The sequence below is a fragment of the Pimephales promelas genome, chromosome 11 (genome assembly GCF_988280905.1).
Source record: "Pimephales promelas chromosome 11, fPimPro1.hap1.1, whole genome shotgun sequence".
In the NCBI taxonomy this organism is placed as follows: domain Eukaryota; kingdom Metazoa; phylum Chordata; class Actinopteri; order Cypriniformes; family Leuciscidae; genus Pimephales; species Pimephales promelas.
In genome coordinates this window covers 3,916,265-3,934,935 of record NC_142779.1, presented here as the reverse complement: position 1 = coordinate 3,934,935, position 18,671 = coordinate 3,916,265, and the positions used below count along the sequence as shown (strand labels likewise).

Below are 18,671 nucleotides of genomic sequence, written 5' to 3'. Positions count from 1 at the left end.
TTTTGAGTTTCGATATCTCAGCTCTTGAAGGGTCTAGAGCCTCCATTTTTGCACTCAGGTGTAAGTCCCATGGCCCTCTATCAGAATCCAGAGTTTCAAGAAGATCGGAGAAACTTTTTTTTCGCACCCCAAAAAAAAAACGTAAGGGGTAACACTGTCGTTTTTTTTCTGGTCGAAATTTTGAGTTTCGATATCTCAGCTCTTGAAGGGTCTAGAGCCTCCATTTTTGCACTCAGGTGTAAGTCCCATGGCCCTCTATCAGAATCCAGAGTTTCAAGAAGATCGGAGAAACTTTTTTTTCACACCCAAAAAAAAAAACGTAAGGGGTAACACTGTCGAAACTCTGGATTCTGATAGAGGGCCATGAGACCTAGACCTGAGTGCAAAAATGGAGGCTCTAGACCCTTCCTGAGCTGAGATATGGACATCCCATGTAGCATTTATGCCATTATAAAAATTGTGGGTTCGTGGACGGTTGAATTATGGGATGGCGCTTGTTGCCACAGATAGTCATGCCTGTATACTCACCTCTCTGTCTCGCAGTGAAACCTCCAGCCTGCAAATGAAAAGAATAAGTGCTGCAAATTTCCAGATTGACTCCAGAGAAGTTGACACAGAGTAGCCCTGACCCTGCATTCTTTTGCATAATTTTATCTTTATTAAAAACCTTGTTTTACCCGATCTTGCTTGTCTGTCCTCCTTGCTCCGTCTTCTGTCAGGCACCCTAAGGGTGGTACAGGTCTCGAGGGGCGGGTGCAGGTCAGTTAGGCCCGCCCTGACCTGTGACATTATTTTTTCCTAGTTTATAAATATTATTTTATAATGTCATATTATGATGTACACAAACCAATGATCTTTATATTTTCTGTTTTGTCATTATGATTGTTACATACTATGGTATCTTTCCATGATATTGTATGTAATAAGTTTATATTATATGAGCAGAGCAACAGGTGCACTAACACTTCATAACATCAGTAACTCGACAGCACAACCTAGAACAGTTTTCCTCTGCGTTTGCAATGTCTGCACAAAGGAGACGGGCAGAGATCTCTTTTGGAGAAAACTGTTAATTTTATACTAAAAAAAAAATGTATCACAACTTAAAAATTAATATTACCTCAGAATGAATTGCATTGTTAGCCCACCCCAAAACTTAAACAAAATAATAATATTAAATGCTGACCAATACTTAATTACATAACTTTTTTATATACTAAAAATATAATTTAATATTTCAATTCACATTTATTTATATAGCGCTTTTTACACTACAGATTGTATCAGATTGGAGAAAAAACCTTGGAAGAACCCAGGCTCAGTCGGGGGCCAGTTCTCCTCTGGTTAACATACATATTGTTTCAAAGCAGCTTTACAGTAAGTGCATTTCAGAAAAGTACACGGAAAAATACATTAAGTTAATCATGTAATATTAAGGGCATAACATAACATAAGCAAAATGTAATTTGTTTTGTCATATGACAGTTATGCATGAATACATTTATATTGCTAAATGCAGTGAAACATCTCAATTGTCAGTCAATCGATGAATTAATGCATACATTAAATAATTACAGTATATTTTATATACGGACAACAATAACAAACATGAATAAGTGAGTAAAAGAATAAATAAAAGTAACCAGCACAATAAGCAAATGCATATACAAGTCAACAAACCACGAAACAAAGCTTTATTCAAACTACAAGCATGTATTTACAGGCGCTGAACACCAAACCCTACTGCCATCTCAACTCAGCGGTTCCCATTCTGCGGCTTTATTCTGCTGAATTCACCACAGGTGACTGTGCCTTCGTGCCGGAGCTTGTTGCTGCACTGCGCTTCACGAACTGAGGCAATAAGGGCAGGTGGAGAGATGGAGAGTCTCGTAAGGGCAGATGGAGAGATGGAGGGATTCATCCATGGCACCACATCTAGGATTCAGCTCTGGGCTCCTCATCCTCAGTGCTCACACCAGTCTGCAGACATTTCAGATCCTGCAAAAATGCACAAACATTACACAAAAGCAGTCATTTTAACATCACAATGTCCTTTGATTTATGTATTAAAAATAACCTTACTTTATATTTGAGTAAAATCCCTAAAAACTTTTTTCCCCCAAAAAAAACGCTGCATCATCTTTCCTTGCAGGTCCTGCTCCACCACAAAAGCTCTGCAGCAAAAGCACAGAAATCAAGACTCAGAAAAGTGTTGTAATTTCTCTGTTTGAAATTACAATAATTCAAATGAACTACAGCTTAAGATTTAATAGATTTTGTTATCCATTTCTGTAGTATACTCACTCGAAGCCTTTGATGACAGCATTCAGCATCATGAGCCCCTCTTCGCCGGATAAACACATGCGTGTTCTTCTGTCCCTGTAACATACAGACAGATTCACATTACTTCTGTGATTTATGAGCTCAACACTGCATTTACATGCTGAGGTTGATGTGTTAACTCACTTTTTATCCATCTTAAATGTTCCTCAAATTATCAAGACTAATAAGGGACAAATTAAAAATTTGTATCATGTTTAGTTACTTTATAGATTTACAAATAACAAATCAGTACGTCACCCAGGTAATTTTCGCCTACTCTTTTGGATTCATACATACTCTTTCTCTTTTTCCAATACTAAACAATAGGGAAGTATGTGTGTGGTTTGGAACAGAGCAAAGATCTCTGCTCAGGAAGGGCCTAGAGACTCCATTTTTGCACTCAGGTGTAAGTCCCATGGCCCTCTATCAGAATCCAGAGTTTCAAGAAGATTGGAGAAACTTTTTTTCACACCCAAAAAAAAAAAAACGTAAGGGGTAACACTGTCGTTTTTTTTTTCTGGTCGAAATTTTGAGTTTCGATATCTCAGCTCTGGAAGGGTCTAGAGCCTCCGTTTTTGCACTCAGGTGTAAGTCCCATGGCCCTCTATCAGAATCCAGAGTTTCAAGAAGATCGGAGAAACTTTTTTTTCGCACCCAAAAAAAAAAACGTAAGGGGTAACACTGTCGTTTTTTTTTCTGGTCGAAATTTTGAGTTTCGATATCTCAGCTCTGGAAGGGTCTAGAGCCTCCATTTTTGCACTCAGGTCTAAGTCTCATGGCCCTCTATCAGAATCCAGAGTTTTGAGGAGATTGGGGAAACTTAATTTTTCGCCCAAAAAAAAAAAAAAACGTAAGGGGTAACACTGTCGTTTTTTTTTCTGGTCGAAATTTTGAGTTTCGATATCTCAGCTCTGGAAGGGTCTAGAGCCTCCATTTTTGCACTCAGGTCTAAGTCTCATGGCCCTCTATCAGAATCCAGAGTTTTGAGGAGATTGGGGAAACTTAATTTTTCGCCCAAAAAAAAAAAAAACGTAAGGGGTAACACTGTCGTTTTTTTTTCTGGTCGAAATTTTGAGTTTCGATATCTCAGCTCTGGAAGGGTCTAGAGCCTCCATTTTTGCACTCAGGTGTAAGTCCCATGGCCCTCTATCAGAAACCAGAGTTTCAAGAAGATTGGAGAAACTTTTTTTTCGCACCCCAAAAAAAAAACGTAAGGGGTAACACTGTCGTTTTTTTTTCTGGTCGAAATTTTGAGTTTCGATATCTCAGCTCTGGAAGGGTCTAGAGCCTCCATTTTTGCACTCAGGTGTAAGTCCCATGGCCCTTTATCAGAATCCAGAGTTTCAAGAAGATCGGAGAAACTTTTTTTTCGCACCCAAAAAAAAAAACGTAAGGGGTAACACTGTCGTTTTTTTTTCTGGTCGAAATTTTGAGTTTCGATATCTCAGCTCTGGAAGGGTCTAGAACCTCCATTTTTGCACTCAGGTCTAAGTCTCATGGCCCTCTATCAGAATCCAGAGTTTCAAGAAGATTGGAGAAACTTTTTTTCACACCCAAAAAAAAAAACCGTAAGGGGTAACACTGTCGTTTTTTTTTCTGGTCGAAATTTTGAGTTTCGATATCTCAGCTCTGGAAGGGTCTAGAGCCTCCATTTTTGCACTCAGGTGTAAGTCCCATGGCCCTTTATCAGAATCCAGAGTTTCAAGAAGATCGGAGAAACTTTTTTTTCGCACCCCAAAAAAAAAACGTAAGGGGTAACACTGTCGTTTTTTTTTCTGGTCGAAATTTTGAGTTTCGATATCTCAGCTCTGGAAGGGTCTAGAGCCTCCATTTTTGTACTCAGGTCTAAGTCTCATGGCCCTCTATCAGAATCCGGAGTTTTGAGGAGATTGGGGAAACTTAATTTTGCGCCCAAAAAAAAAAACGTAAGGGGTAACACTGTCGTTTTTTTTTCTGGTCAAAATTTTGAGTTTCGATATCTCAGCTCTGGAAGGGTCTAGAGCCTCCATTTTTGCACTCAGGTGTAAGTCCCATGGCCCTTTATCAGAATCCAGAGTTTCAAGAAGATCGGACAAACTTTTTTTTCGCACCCAAAAAAAAAAAACGTAAGGGGTAACACTGTCGTTTTTTTTCTGGTCGAAATTTTTAGTTTCGATATCTCAGCTCTGGAAGGGTCTAGAGCCTCCATTTTTGCACTCAGGTCTAAGTCTCATGGCCCTCTATCAGAATCCGGAGTTTTGAGGAGATTGGGGAAACTTAATTTTTCGCCCAAAAAAAAAAAACGTAAGGGGTAACACTGTCGTTTTTTTTTCTGGTCGAAATTTTGAGTTTCGATATCTCAGCTCTGGAAGGGTCTAGAGCCTCCATTTTTGCACTCAGGTGTAAGTCTCATGGCCCTCTATCAGAATCCAGAGTTTCAAGAAGATTGGGGATACTTAATTTTTCGCCAAAAAAAAAAAACGTAAGGGGTAACACTGTCGTTTTTTTTTTTTGTCGAAAGTTTGAGTTTCAATATCTCAGCTCTGGAATGGTCTAGAGCCTCCATCTTTGCACTCAGGTGTAAGTCCCATGGCCCTGTATCAGAATCCAGAGTTTTGAGGAGATTGGGGAAACTTAATTTTTCGCCCAAAAAAAAAAACGTAAGGGGTAACACTGTCGTTTTTTTTCTGGTCGAAATTTTGAGTTTCGATATCTCAGCTCTGGAAGGGTCTAGAGCCTCCATCTTTGCACTCAGGTGTAAGTCCCATGGCCATCTATCAGAATCCAGAGTTTCAAGAAGATCGGAGAAACTTTTTTTCGCACACAAAAAAAAAAACGTAAGGGGTAACACTGTCGTTTTTTTTCTGGTCGAAATTTTGAGTTTCGATATCTCAGCTCTGGAAGGGTCTAGAGCCTCCATTTTTGCACTCAGGTGTAAGTCCCATGGCCCTCTATCAGAATCCAGAGTTTCAAGAAGATCGGAGAAACTTTTTTTTCGCACCCAAAAAAAAAACGTAAGGGGTAACACTGTCGTTTTTTTTTCTGGTCGAAATTTTGAGTTTCGATATCTCAGCTCTGGAAGGGTCTAGAGCCTCCATTTTTGCACTCAGGTGTAAGTCCCATGGCCCTCTATCAGAATCCAGAGTTTCAAGAAGATCGGAGAAACTTTTTTTTCGCACCCAAAAAAAAAAAAACGTAAGGGGTAACACTGTCGTTTTTTTTTCTGGTCGAAATTTTGAGTTTCGATATCTCAGCTCTGGAAGGGTCTAGAGCCTCCATTTTTGCACTCAGGTGTAAGTCTCATGACCCTCTATCAGAATCCAGAGTTTCAAGAAGATTGGGGATACTTAATTTTTCGCCCAAAAAAAAAAACGTAAGGGGTAACACTGTCGTTTTTTTTTCTGGTCGAAATTTTGAGTTTCGATATCTCAGCTCTGGAAGGGTCTAGAGCCTCCATTTTTGCACTCAGATGTAAGTCCCATGGCCCTCTATCAGAATCCGGAGTTTTGATGAGATTGGGGAAACTTAATTTTTCGCCCAAAAAAAAAAAAACGTAAGGGGTAACACTGTGGTTTTTTTTCTGGTCGAAATTTTGAGTTTCGATATCTCAGCTCTGGAAGGGTCTAGAGCCTCCATTTTTTCACTCAGGTCTAAGTCTCATGGCCCTCTATCAGAATCCGGAGTTTTGAGGAGATTGGGGAAACTTAATTTTTCGCCCAAAAAAAAAAAACGTAAGGGGTAACACTGTCGTTTTTTTTTCTGGTCGAAATTTTGAGTTTCGATATCTCAGCTCTGGAAGGGTCTAGAGCCTCCATTTTTGCACTCAGGCGTAAGTCCCATGGCCCTCTATCAGAATCCAGATTTTCAAGAAGATCGGAGAAACTTTTTTTCGCACCCAAAAAAAAAAAACATAAGGGGTAACACTGTCGTTTTTTTTTCTGGTCGAAATTTTGAGTTTCGATATCTCAGCTCTGGAAGGGTCTAGAGCCTCCATTTTTGCACTCAGGTGTAAGTCTCATGGCCCTCTATCAGAATCCAGAGTTTCAAGAAGATTGGGGATACTTAATTTTTCGCCCCAAAAAAAAAACGTAAGGGGTAACACTGTCGTTTTTTTTTCTGGTCGAAATTTTGAGTTTCGATATCTCAGCTCTGGAAGGGTCTAGAGCCTCCATTTTGCACTCAGGTGTAAGTCTCATGGCCCTCTATCAGAATCCAGAGTTTCAAGAAGATTGGGGATACTTAATTTTTCGCCAAAAAAAAAAAACGTAAGGGGTAACACTGTCGTTTTTTTTTTTGGTCGAAATTTTGAGTTTCAATATCTCAGCTCTGGAATGGTCTAGAGCCTCCATCTTTGCACTCAGGTGTAAGTCCCATGGCCCTGTATCAGAATCCAGAGTTTTGAGGAGATTGGGGAAACTTAATTTTTCGCCCAAAAAAAAAAACGTAAGGGGTAACACTGTCGTTTTTTTTTCTGGTCGAAATTTTGAGTTTCGATATCTCAGCTCTGGAAGGGTCTAGAGCCTCCATCTTTGCACTCAGGTGTAAGTCCCATGGCCATCTATCAGAATCCAGAGTTTCAAGAAGATCGGAGAAACTTTTTTTTCGCACACAAAAAAAAAAACGTAAGGGGTAACACTGTCGTTTTTTTTTCTGGTCGAAATTTTGAGTTTCGATATCTCAGCTCTGGAAGGGTCTAGAGCCTCCATTTTTGCACTCAGGTGTAAGTCCCATGGCCCTCTATCAGAATCCAGAGTTTCAAGAAGATCGGAGAAACTTTTTTTTCGCACCCAAAAAAAAAAACGTAAGGGGTAACACTGTCGTTTTTTTTTCTGGTCGAAATTTTGAGTTTCGATATCTCAGCTCTGGAAGGGTCTAGAGCCTCCATTTTTGCACTCAGGTGTAAGTCCCATGGCCCTCTATCAGAATCCAGATTTTCAAGAAGATCGGAGAAACTTTTTTTCGCACCCAAAAAAAAAAAACATAAGGGGTAACACTGTCGTTTTTTTTTCTGGTCGAAATTTTGAGTTTCGATATCTCAGCTCTGGAAGGGTCTAGAGCCTCCATTTTTGCACTCAGGTGTAAGTCTCATGGCCCTCTATCAGAATCCAGAGTTTCAAGAAGATTGGGGATACTTAATTTTTCGCCCCAAAAAAAAAACGTAAGAGGTAACACTGTCGTTTTTTTTTCTGGTCGAAATTTTGAGTTTCGATATCTCAGCTCTGGAAGGGTCTAGAGCCTCCATTTTTGCACTCAGGTGTAAGTCTCATGGCCCTCTATCAGAATCCAGAGTTTCAAGAAGATTGGGGATACTTAATTTTTCGCCAAAAAAAAAAACGTAAGGGGTAACACTGTCGTTTTTTTTTTTGGTCGAAATTTTGAGTTTCAATATCTCAGCTCTGGAATGGTCTAGAGCCTCCATCTTTGCACTCAGGTGTAAGTCCCATGGCCCTGTATCAGAATCCAGAGTTTTGAGGAGATTGGGGAAACTTAATTTTTCGCCCAAAAAAAAAAATGTAAGGGGTAACACTGTCGTTTTTTTTTCTGGTCGAAATTTTGAGTTTCGATATCTCAGCTCTGGAAGGGTCTAGAGCCTCCATCTTTGCACTCAGGTGTAAGTCCCATGGCCATCTATCAGAATCCAGAGTTTCAAGAAGATCGGAGAAACTTTTTTTCGCACACAAAAAAAAAAACGTAAGGGGTAACACTGTCGTTTTTTTTTCTGGTCGAAATTTTGAGTTTCGATATCTCAGCTCTGGAAGGGTCTAGAGCCTCCATTTTTGCACTCAGGTGTAAGTCCCATGGCCCTCTATCAGAATCCAGAGTTTCAAGAAGATCGGAGAAACTTTTTTTTCGCACCCAAAAAAAAAACGTAAGGGGTAACACTGTCGTTTTTTTTTCTGGTCGAAATTTTGAGTTTCGATATCTCAGCTCTGGAAGGGTCTAGAGCCTCCATTTTTGCACTCAGGTGTAAGTCTCATGGCCCTCTATCAGAATCCAGAGTTTCAAGAAGATTGGGGATACTTAATTTTTCGCCAAAAAAAAAAACGTAAGGGGTAACACTGTCGTTTTTTTTTTTGGTCGAAATTTTGAGTTTCAATATCTCAGCTCTGGAATGGTCTAGAGCCTCCATCTTTGCACTCAGGTGTAAGTCCCATGGCCCTGTATCAGAATCCAGAGTTTTGAGGAGATTGGGGAAACTTAATTTTTCGCCCAAAAAAAAAAATGTAAGGGGTAACACTGTCGTTTTTTTTTCTGGTCGAAATTTTGAGTTTCGATATCTCAGCTCTGGAAGGGTCTAGAGCCTCCATCTTTGCACTCAGGTGTAAGTCCCATGGCCATCTATCAGAATCCAGAGTTTCAAGAAGATCGGAGAAACTTTTTTTCGCACACAAAAAAAAAAACGTAAGGGGTAACACTGTCGTTTTTTTTTCTGGTCGAAATTTTGAGTTTCGATATCTCAGCTCTGGAAGGGTCTAGAGCCTCCATTTTTGCACTCAGGTGTAAGTCCCATGGCCCTCTATCAGAATCCAGAGTTTCAAGAAGATCGGAGAAACTTTTTTTTCGCACCCAAAAAAAAAACGTAAGGGGTAACACTGTCGTTTTTTTTTCTGGTCGAAATTTTGAGTTTCGATATCTCAGCTCTGGAAGGGTCTAGAGCCTCCATTTTTGCACTCAGGTGTAAGTCCCATGGCCCTCTATCAGAATCCAGAGTTTCAAGAAGATCGGAGAAACTTTTTTTTCGCACCAAAAAAAAAAAAAACGTAAGGGGTAACACTGTCGTTTTTTTTTCTGGTCGAAATTTTGAGTTTCGATATCTCAGCTCTGGAAGGGTCTAGAGCCTCCATTTTTGCACTCAGGTGTAAGTCTCATGGCCCTCTATCAGAATCCAGAGTTTCAAGAAGATTGGGGATACTTAATTTTTCGCCCAAAAAAAAAAACGTAAGGGGTAACACTGTCGTTTTTTTTTCTGGTCGAAATTTTGAGTTTCGATATCTCAGCTCTGGAAGGGTCTAGAGCCTCCATTTTTGCACTCAGGTCTAAGTCTCATGGCCCTCTATCAGAATCCGGAGTTTTGAGGAGATTGGGGAAACTTAATTTTTCGCCCAAAAAAAAAAAACGTAAGGGGTAACACTGTCATTTTTTTTTCTGGTCGAAATTTTGAGTTTCGATATCTCAGCTCTGGAAGGGTCTAGAGCCTCCATTTTTGCACTCAGGCGTAAGTCCCATGGCCCTCTATCAGAATCCAGATTTTCAAGAAGATCGGAGAAACTTTTTTTCGCACCCAAAAAAAAAAAACATAAGGGGTAACACTGTCGTTTTTTTTTCTGGTCGAAATTTTGAGTTTCGATATCTCAGCTCTGGAAGGGTCTAGAGCCTCCATTTTTGCACTCAGGTGTAAGTCTCATGGCCCTCTATCAGAATCCAGAGTTTCAAGAAGATTGGGGATACTTAATTTTTCGCCCCAAAAAAAAAACGTAAGGGGTAACACTGTCGTTTTTTTTTCTGGTCGAAATTTTGAGTTTCGATATCTCAGCTCTGGAAGGGTCTAGAGCCTCCATTTTTGCACTCAGGTGTAAGTCCCATGGCCCTCTATCAGAATCCAGAGTTTCAAGAAGATCGCAGAAACTTTTTTTCGCACCCAAAAAAAAAAACGTAAGGGGTAACACTGTCGTTTTTTTTTCTGGTCGAAATTTTGAGTTTCGATATCTCAGCTCTGAAAGGGTCTAGAGCCTCCATTTTTGCACTCAGGTCTAAGTCTCATGGCCCTCTATCAGAATCCGGAGTTTTGAGGAGATTGGGGAAACTTAATTTTTCGCCCAAAAAAAAAACGTAAGGGGTAACACTGTCGTTTTTTTTTTCTGGTCAAAATTTTGAGTTTCGATATCTCAGCTTTGGAAGGGTCTAGAGCCTCCATTTTTGCACTCAGGTGTAAGTCCCATGGCCCTTTATCAGAATCCAGAGTTTCAAGAAGATCGGAGAAACTTTTTTTTCGCACCCAAAAAAAAAACGTAAGGGGTAACACTGTCGTTTTTTTTTCTGGTCGAAATTTTGAGTTTCGATATCTCAGCTCTGGAAGGGTCTAGAGCCTCCATTTTTGCACTCAGGTCTAAGTCTCATGGCCCTCTATCAGAATCCGGAGTTTTGAGGAGATTGGGGAAACTTAATTTTTCGCCCAAAAAAAAAAAAACGTAAGGGGTAACACTGTCGTTTTTTTTTTCTGGTCGAAATTTTGAGTTTCGATATCTCAGCTCTGGAAGGGTCTAGAGCCTCCATTTTTGCACTCAGGTGTAAGTCCCATGGCCCTCTATCAGAATCCAGAGTTTCAAGAAGATCGGAGAAACTTTTTTTCGCACGCCAAAAAAAAAAAAACGTAAGGGGTAACACTGTCGTTTTTTTTTCTGGTCGAAATTTTGAGTTTCGATATCTCAGCTCTGGAAGGGTCTAGAGCCTCCATTTTTGCACTCAGGTGTAAGTCCCATGGCCCTCTATCAGAATCCAGAGTTTCAAGAAGATCGGAGAAACTTTTTTTTCGCACCCAAAAAAAAAAAACGTAAGGGGTAACACTGTCGTTTTTTTTTCTGGTCGAAATTTTGAGTTTCGATATCTCAGCTCTGGAAGGGTCTAGAGCCTCCATTTTTGCACTCAGGTGTAAGTCCCATGGCCCTCTATCAGAAACCAGAGTTTCAAGAAGATTGGAGAAACTTTTTTTCACACCCAAAAAAAAAAAAAACGTAAGGGGTAACACTGTCGTTTTTTTTTCTGGTCGAAATTTTGAGTTTCGATATCTCAGATCTGGAAGGGTCTAGAGCCTCCATTTTTGCACTCAGGTGTAAGTCTCATGGCCCTCTATTAGAATCCAGAGTTTCAAGAAGATTGGGGATACTTAATTTTTCGCCCAAAAAAAAAACGTAAGGGGTAACACTGTCGTTTTTTTTTCTGGTCGAAATTTTGAGTTTCGATATCTCAGCTCTGGAAGGGTCTAGAGCCTCCATTTTTGCACTCAGGCGTAAGTCCCATGGCCCTCTATCAGAATCCAGAGTTTCAAGAAGATCGGAGAAACTTTTTTTCGCACCCAAAAAAAAAAAAACGTAAGGGGTAACACTGTCGTTTTTTTTTCTGGTCGAAATTTTGAGTTTCGATATCTCAGCTCTGGAAGGGTCTAGAGCCTCCATTTTTGCACTCAGGTGTAAGTCTCATGGCCCTCTATCAGAATCCAGAGTTTCAAGAAGATTGGGGATACTTAATTTTTCGCCCCAAAAAAAAAACGTAAGGGGTAACACTGTCGTTTTTTTTTCTGGTCGAAATTTTGAGTTTCGATATCTCAGCTCTGGAAGGGTCTAGAGCCTCCATTTTTGCACTCAGGTGTAAGTCCCATGGCCCTCTATCAGAATCCAGAGTTTCAAGAAGATCGCAGAAACTTTTTTTCGCACCCAAAAAAAAAAACGTAAGGGGTAAAACTCGTTTTTTTTTTCTGGTCGAAATTTTGAGTTTCGATATCTCAGCTCTGGAAGGGTCTAGAGCCTCAATTTTTGCACTCAGGTCTAAGTCTCATGGCCCTCTATCAGAATCCGGAGTTTTGAGGAGATTGGGGAAACTTAATTTTTCGCCCAAAAAAAAAAAACGTAAGGGGTAACACTGTCGTTTTTTTTTCTGGTCAAAATTTTGAGTTTCGATATCTCAGCTTTGGAAGGGTCTAGAGCCTCCATTTTTGCACTCAGGTGTAAGTCCCATGGCCCTTTATCAGAATCCAGAGTTTCAAGAAGATCGGAGAAACTTTTTTTTCGCACCCAAAAAAAAAACGTAAGGGGTAACACTGTCGTTTTTTTTTCTGGTCGAAATTTTGAGTTTCGATATCTCAGCTCTGGAAGGGTCTAGAGCCTCCATTTTTGCACTCAGGTCTAAGTCTCATGGCCCTCTATCAGAATCCGGAGTTTTGAGGAGATTGGGAAAACTTAATTTTTCGCCCAAAAAAAAAAACGTAAGGGGTAACACTGTCGTTTTTTTTTTCTGGTCGAAATTTTGAGTTTCGATATCTCAGCTCTGGAAGGGTCTAGAGCCTCCATTTTTGCACTCAGGTGTAAGTCCCATGGCCCTCTATCAGAATCCAGAGTTTCAAGAAGATCGGAGAAACTTTTTTTCGCACCCCCAAAAAAAAAAACGTAAGGGGTAACACTGTCGTTTTTTTTTCTGGTCGAAATTTTGAGTTTCGATATCTCAGCTCTGGAAGGGTCTAGAGCCTCCATTTTTGCACTCAGGTGTAAGTCCCATGGCCCTCTATCAGAATCCAGAGTTTCAAGAAGATCGGAGAAACTTTTTTTTCGCACCCAAAAAAAAAACCGTAAGGGGTAACACTGTCGTTTTTTTTTCTGGTCGAAATTTTGAGTTTCGATATCTCAGCTCTGGAAGGGTCTAGAGCCTCCATTTTTGCACTCAGGTGTAAGTCCCATGGCCCTCTATCAGAAACCAGAGTTTCAAGAAGATTGGAGAAACTTTTTTTCACACCCAAAAAAAAAAAAACGTAAGGGGTAACACTGTCGTTTTTTTTTCTGGTCGAAATTTTGAGTTTCGATATCTCAGCTCTGGAAGGGTCTAGAGCCTCCATTTTTGCACTCAGGTGTAAGTCTCATGGCCCTCTATCAGAATCCAGAGTTTCAAGAAGATTGGGGATACTTAATTTTTCGCCCAAAAAAAAAAACGTAAGGGGTAACACTGTCGTTTTTTTTTCTGGTCGAAATTTTGAGTTTCGATATCTCAGCTCTGGAAGGGTCTAGAGCCTCCATTTTTGCACTCAGGTGTAAGTCCCATGGCCCTCTATCAGAATCCAGAGTTTCAAGAAGATCGCAGAAACTTTTTTTTCGCACCCAAAAAAAAAACGTAAGGGGTAACACTGTCGTTTTTTTTTCTGGTCGAAATTTTGAGTTTCGATATCTCAGCTCTGGAAGGGTCTAGAGCCTCCATTTTTGCACTCAGGTCTAAGTCTCATGGCCCTCTATCAGAATCCGGAGTTTTGAGGAGATTGGGGAAACTTAATTTTTCGCCCAAAAAAAAAACGTAAGGGGTAACACTGTCGTTTTTTTTTCTGGTCAAAATTTTGAGTTTCGATATCTCAGCTCTGGAAGGGTCTAGAGCCTCCATTTTTGCACTCAGGTGTAAGTCCCATGGCCCTTTATCAGAATCCAGAGTTTCAAGAAGATCGGAGAAACTTTTTTTTCGCACCCAAAAAAAAAAACGTAAGGGGTAACACTGTCGTTTTTTTTTCTGGTCGAAATTTTGAGTTTCGATATCTCAGCTCTGGAAGGGTCTAGAGCCTCCATTTTTGCACTCAGGTCTAAGTCTCATGGCCCTCTATCAGAATCCGGAGATTTGAGGAGATTGGGGAAACTTAATTTTTCGCCCAAAAAAAAAAAAACGTAAGGGGTAACACTGTCGTTTTTTTTTCTGGTCGAAATTTTGAGTTTCGATATCTCAGCTCTGGAAGGGTCTAGAGCCTCCATTTTTGCACTCAGGTGTAAGTCTCATGGCCCTCTATCAGAATCCAGAGTTTCAAAAAGATTGGGGATACTTAATTTTTCGCCAAAAAAAAAAAAAAACGTAAGGGGTAACACTGTCGTTTTTTTTTTTTGGTCGAAATTTTGAGTTTCAATATCTCAGCTCTGGAATGGTCTAGAGCCTCCATCTTTGCACTCAGGTGTAAGTCCCATGGCCCTGTATCAGAATCCAGAGTTTCAAGAAGATTGGGGATACTTAATTTTTCGCCAAAAAAAAAAAAAAAACGTAAGGGGTAACACTGTCGTTTTTTTTTCTGGTCGAAATTTTGAGTTTCGATATCTCAGCTCTGGAAGGGTCTAGAGCCTCCATTTTTGCACTCAGGTGTAAGTCCCATGGCCCTCTATCAGAATCCAGAGTTTCAAGAAGATCGGAGAAACTTTTTTTTCGCACACAAAAAAAAAAAACGTAAGGGGTAACACTGTCGTTTTTTTTTCTGGTCGAAATTTTGAGTTTCGATATCTCAGATCTGGAAGGGTCTAGAGCCTCCATTTTTGCACTCAGGTCTAAGTCTCATGGCCCTCTATCAGAATCCGGAGATTTGAGGAGATTGGGGAAACTTAATTTTTCGCCCAAAAAAAAAAAAACGTAAGGGGTAACACTGTCGTTTTTTTTTCTGGTCGAAATTTTGAGTTTCGATATCTCAGCTCTGGAAGGGTCTAGAGCCTCCATTTTTGCACTCAGGTGTAAGTCTCATGGCCCTCTATCAGAATCCAGAGTTTCAAGAAGATTGGGGATACTTAATTTTTCGCCCAAAAAAAAAAACTTAAGGGGTAACACTGTCGTTTTTTTTTCTGGTCGAAATTTTGAGTTTCGATATCTCAGCTCTGGAAGGGTCTAGAGCCTCCATTTTTGCACTCAGGTGTAAGTCCCATGGCCCTTTATCAGAATCCAGAGTTTCAAGAAGATCGCAGAAACTTTTTTTTCGCACCCAAAAAAAAAACGTAAGGGGTAACACTGTCGTTTTTTTTTCTGGTCGAAATTTTGAGTTTCGATATCTCAGCTCTGGAAGGGTCTAGAGCCTCCATTTTTGCACTCAGGTCTAAGTCTCATGGCCCTCTATCAGAATCCGGAGTTTTGAGGAGATTGGGGAAACTTAATTTTTCGCCCCAAAAAAAAAACGTAAGGGGTAACACTGTCGTTTTTTTTTCTGGTCGAAATTTTGAGTTTCGATATCTCAGCTCTGGAAGGGTCTAGAGCCTCCATTTTTGCACTCAGGTCTAAGTCTCATGGCCCTCTATCAGAATCCGGAGTTTTGAGGAGATTGGGGAAACTTAATTTTTCGCCCAAAAAAAAAAAACGTAAGGGGTAACACTGTCATTTTTTTTTCTGGTCGAAATTTTGAGTTTCGATATCTCAGCTCTGGAAGGGTCTAGAGCCTCCATTTTTGCACTCAGGCGTAAGTCCCATGGCCCTCTATCAGAATCCAGATTTTCAAGAAGATCGGAGAAACTTTTTTTCGCACCCAAAAAAAAAAAACATAAGGGGTAACACTGTCGTTTTTTTTTCTGGTCGAAATTTTGAGTTTCGATATCTCAGCTCTGGAAGGGTCTAGAGCCTCCATTTTTGCACTCAGGTGTAAGTCTCATGGCCCTCTATCAGAATCCAGAGTTTCAAGAAGATTGGGGATACTTAATTTTTCGCCCCAAAAAAAAAACGTAAGGGGTAACACTGTCGTTTTTTTTTCTGGTCGAAATTTTGAGTTTCGATATCTCAGCTCTGGAAGGGTCTAGAGCCTCCATTTTTGCACTCAGGTGTAAGTCCCATGGCCCTCTATCAGAATCCAGAGTTTCAAGAAGATCGCAGAAACTTTTTTTTCGCACCCAAAAAAAAAAACGTAAGGGGTAACACTGTCGTTTTTTTTTCTGGTCGAAATTTTGAGTTTCGATATCTCAGCTCTGAAAGGGTCTAGAGCCTCCATTTTTGCACTCAGGTCTAAGTCTCATGGCCCTCTATCAGAATCCGGAGTTTTGAGGAGATTGGGGAAACTTAATTTTTCGCCCAAAAAAAAAACGTAAGGGGTAACACTGTCGTTTTTTTTTTCTGGTCAAAATTTTGAGTTTCGATATCTCAGCTTTGGAAGGGTCTAGAGCCTCCATTTTTGCACTCAGGTGTAAGTCCCATGGCCCTTTATCAGAATCCAGAGTTTCAAGAAGATCGGAGAAACTTTTTTTTCGCACCCAAAAAAAAAACGTAAGGGGTAACACTGTCGTTTTTTTTTCTGGTCGAAATTTTGAGTTTCGATATCTCAGCTCTGGAAGGGTCTAGAGCCTCCATTTTTGCACTCAGGTCTAAGTCTCATGGCCCTCTATCAGAATCCGGAGTTTTGAGGAGATTGGGGAAACTTAATTTTTCGCCCAAAAAAAAAAAAACGTAAGGGGTAACACTGTCGTTTTTTTTTTCTGGTCGAAATTTTGAGTTTCGATATCTCAGCTCTGGAAGGGTCTAGAGCCTCCATTTTTGCACTCAGGTGTAAGTCCCATGGCCCTCTATCAGAATCCAGAGTTTCAAGAAGATCGGAGAAACTTTTTTTCGCACGCCAAAAAAAAAAAAACGTAAGGGGTAACACTGTCGTTTTTTTTTCTGGTCGAAATTTTGAGTTTCGATATCTCAGCTCTGGAAGGGTCTAGAGCCTCCATTTTTGCACTCAGGTGTAAGTCCCATGGCCCTCTATCAGAATCCAGAGTTTCAAGAAGATCGGAGAAACTTTTTTTTCGCACCCAAAAAAAAAAAACGTAAGGGGTAACACTGTCGTTTTTTTTTCTGGTCGAAATTTTGAGTTTCGATATCTCAGCTCTGGAAGGGTCTAGAGCCTCCATTTTTGCACTCAGGTGTAAGTCCCATGGCCCTCTATCAGAAACCAGAGTTTCAAGAAGATTGGAGAAACTTTTTTTCACACCCAAAAAAAAAAAAACGTAAGGGGTAACACTGTCGTTTTTTTTTCTGGTCGAAATTTTGAGTTTCGATATCTCAGATCTGGAAGGGTCTAGAGCCTCCATTTTTGCACTCAGGTGTAAGTCTCATGGCCCTCTATTAGAATCCAGAGTTTCAAGAAGATTGGGGATACTTAATTTTTCGCCCAAAAAAAAAACGTAAGGGGTAACACTGTCGTTTTTTTTTCTGGTCGAAATTTTGAGTTTCGATATCTCAGCTCTGGAAGGGTCTAGAGCCTCCATTTTTGCACTCAGGCGTAAGTCCCATGGCCCTCTATCAGAATCCAGAGTTTCAAGAAGATCGGAGAAACTTTTTTTCGCACCCAAAAAAAAAAAAACGTAAGGGGTAACACTGTCGTTTTTTTTTCTGGTCGAAATTTTGAGTTTCGATATCTCAGCTCTGGAAGGGTCTAGAGCCTCCATTTTTGCACTCAGGTGTAAGTCTCATGGCCCTCTATCAGAATCCAGAGTTTCAAGAAGATTGGGGATACTTAATTTTTCGCCCCAAAAAAAAAACGTAAGGGGTAACACTGTCGTTTTTTTTTCTGGTCGAAATTTTGAGTTTCGATATCTCAGCTCTGGAAGGGTCTAGAGCCTCCATTTTTGCACTCAGGTGTAAGTCCCATGGCCCTCTATCAGAATCCAGAGTTTCAAGAAGATCGCAGAAACTTTTTTTCGCACCCAAAAAAAAAAACGTAAGGGGTAAAACTCGTTTTTTTTTTCTGGTCGAAATTTTGAGTTTCGATATCTCAGCTCTGGAAGGGTCTAGAGCCTCAATTTTTGCACTCAGGTCTAAGTCTCATGGCCCTCTATCAGAATCCGGAGTTTTGAGGAGATTGGGGAAACTTAATTTTTCGCCCAAAAAAAAAAAACGTAAGGGGTAACACTGTCGTTTTTTTTTCTGGTCAAAATTTTGAGTTTCGATATCTCAGCTTTGGAAGGGTCTAGAGCCTCCATTTTTGCACTCAGGTGTAAGTCCCATGGCCCTTTATCAGAATCCAGAGTTTCAAGAAGATCGGAGAAACTTTTTTTTCGCACCCAAAAAAAAAACGTAAGGGGTAACACTGTCGTTTTTTTTTCTGGTCGAAATTTTGAGTTTCGATATCTCAGCTCTGGAAGGGTCTAGAGCCTCCATTTTTGCACTCAGGTCTAAGTCTCATGGCCCTCTATCAGAATCCGGAGTTTTGAGGAGATTGGGAAAACTTAATTTTTCGCCCAAAAAAAAAAACGTAAGGGGTAACACTGTCGTTTTTTTTTTCTGGTCGAAATTTTGAGTTTCGATATCTCAGCTCTGGAAGGGTCTAGAGCCTCCATTTTTGCACTCAGGTGTAAGTCCCATGGCCCTCTATCAGAATCCAGAGTTTCAAGAAGATCGGAGAAACTTTTTTTCGCACCCCCAAAAAAAAAAACGTAAGGGGTAACACTGTCGTTTTTTTTTCTGGTCGAAATTTTGAGTTTCGATATCTCAGCTCTGGAAGGGTCTAGAGCCTCCATTTTTGCACTCAGGTGTAAGTCCCATGGCCCTCTATCAGAATCCAGAGTTTCAAGAAGATCGGAGAAACTTTTTTTTCGCACCCAAAAAAAAAACCGTAAGGGGTAACACTGTCGTTTTTTTTTCTGGTCGAAATTTTGAGTTTCGATATCTCAGCTCTGGAAGGGTCTAGAGCCTCCATTTTTGCACTCAGGTGTAAGTCCCATGGCCCTCTATCAGAAACCAGAGTTTCAAGAAGATTGGAGAAACTTTTTTTCACACCCAAAAAAAAAAAAACGTAAGGGGTAACACTGTCGTTTTTTTTTCTGGTCGAAATTTTGAGTTTCGATATCTCAGCTCTGGAAGGGTCTAGAGCCTCCATTTTTGCACTCAGGTGTAAGTCTCATGGCCCTCTATCA

At 40.3% G+C, this 18,671-nt stretch overlaps 1 long non-coding RNA gene across 4 annotated transcripts in view; it reads right to left on the bottom strand.

Moving 5' to 3' along the window:
• Positions 1-1,192: 1,192 nt before the first annotated feature.
• The window catches only part of LOC148977117 (uncharacterized), a 68,574-nt gene continuing 51,095 nt past the window's right edge, over positions 1,193-18,671 (bottom strand). For all 4 annotated transcript variants that reach the window (XR_016145475.1, XR_016145476.1, XR_016145474.1 and 1 more), the window contains 3 exons: positions 2,305-2,379; positions 2,083-2,174; positions 1,193-1,998 (listed from right to left, as the gene is read on the bottom strand). This is a non-coding gene — a long non-coding RNA (uncharacterized LOC148977117). The remainder of the gene's footprint in view (positions 1,999-2,082; positions 2,175-2,304; positions 2,380-18,671) is intronic.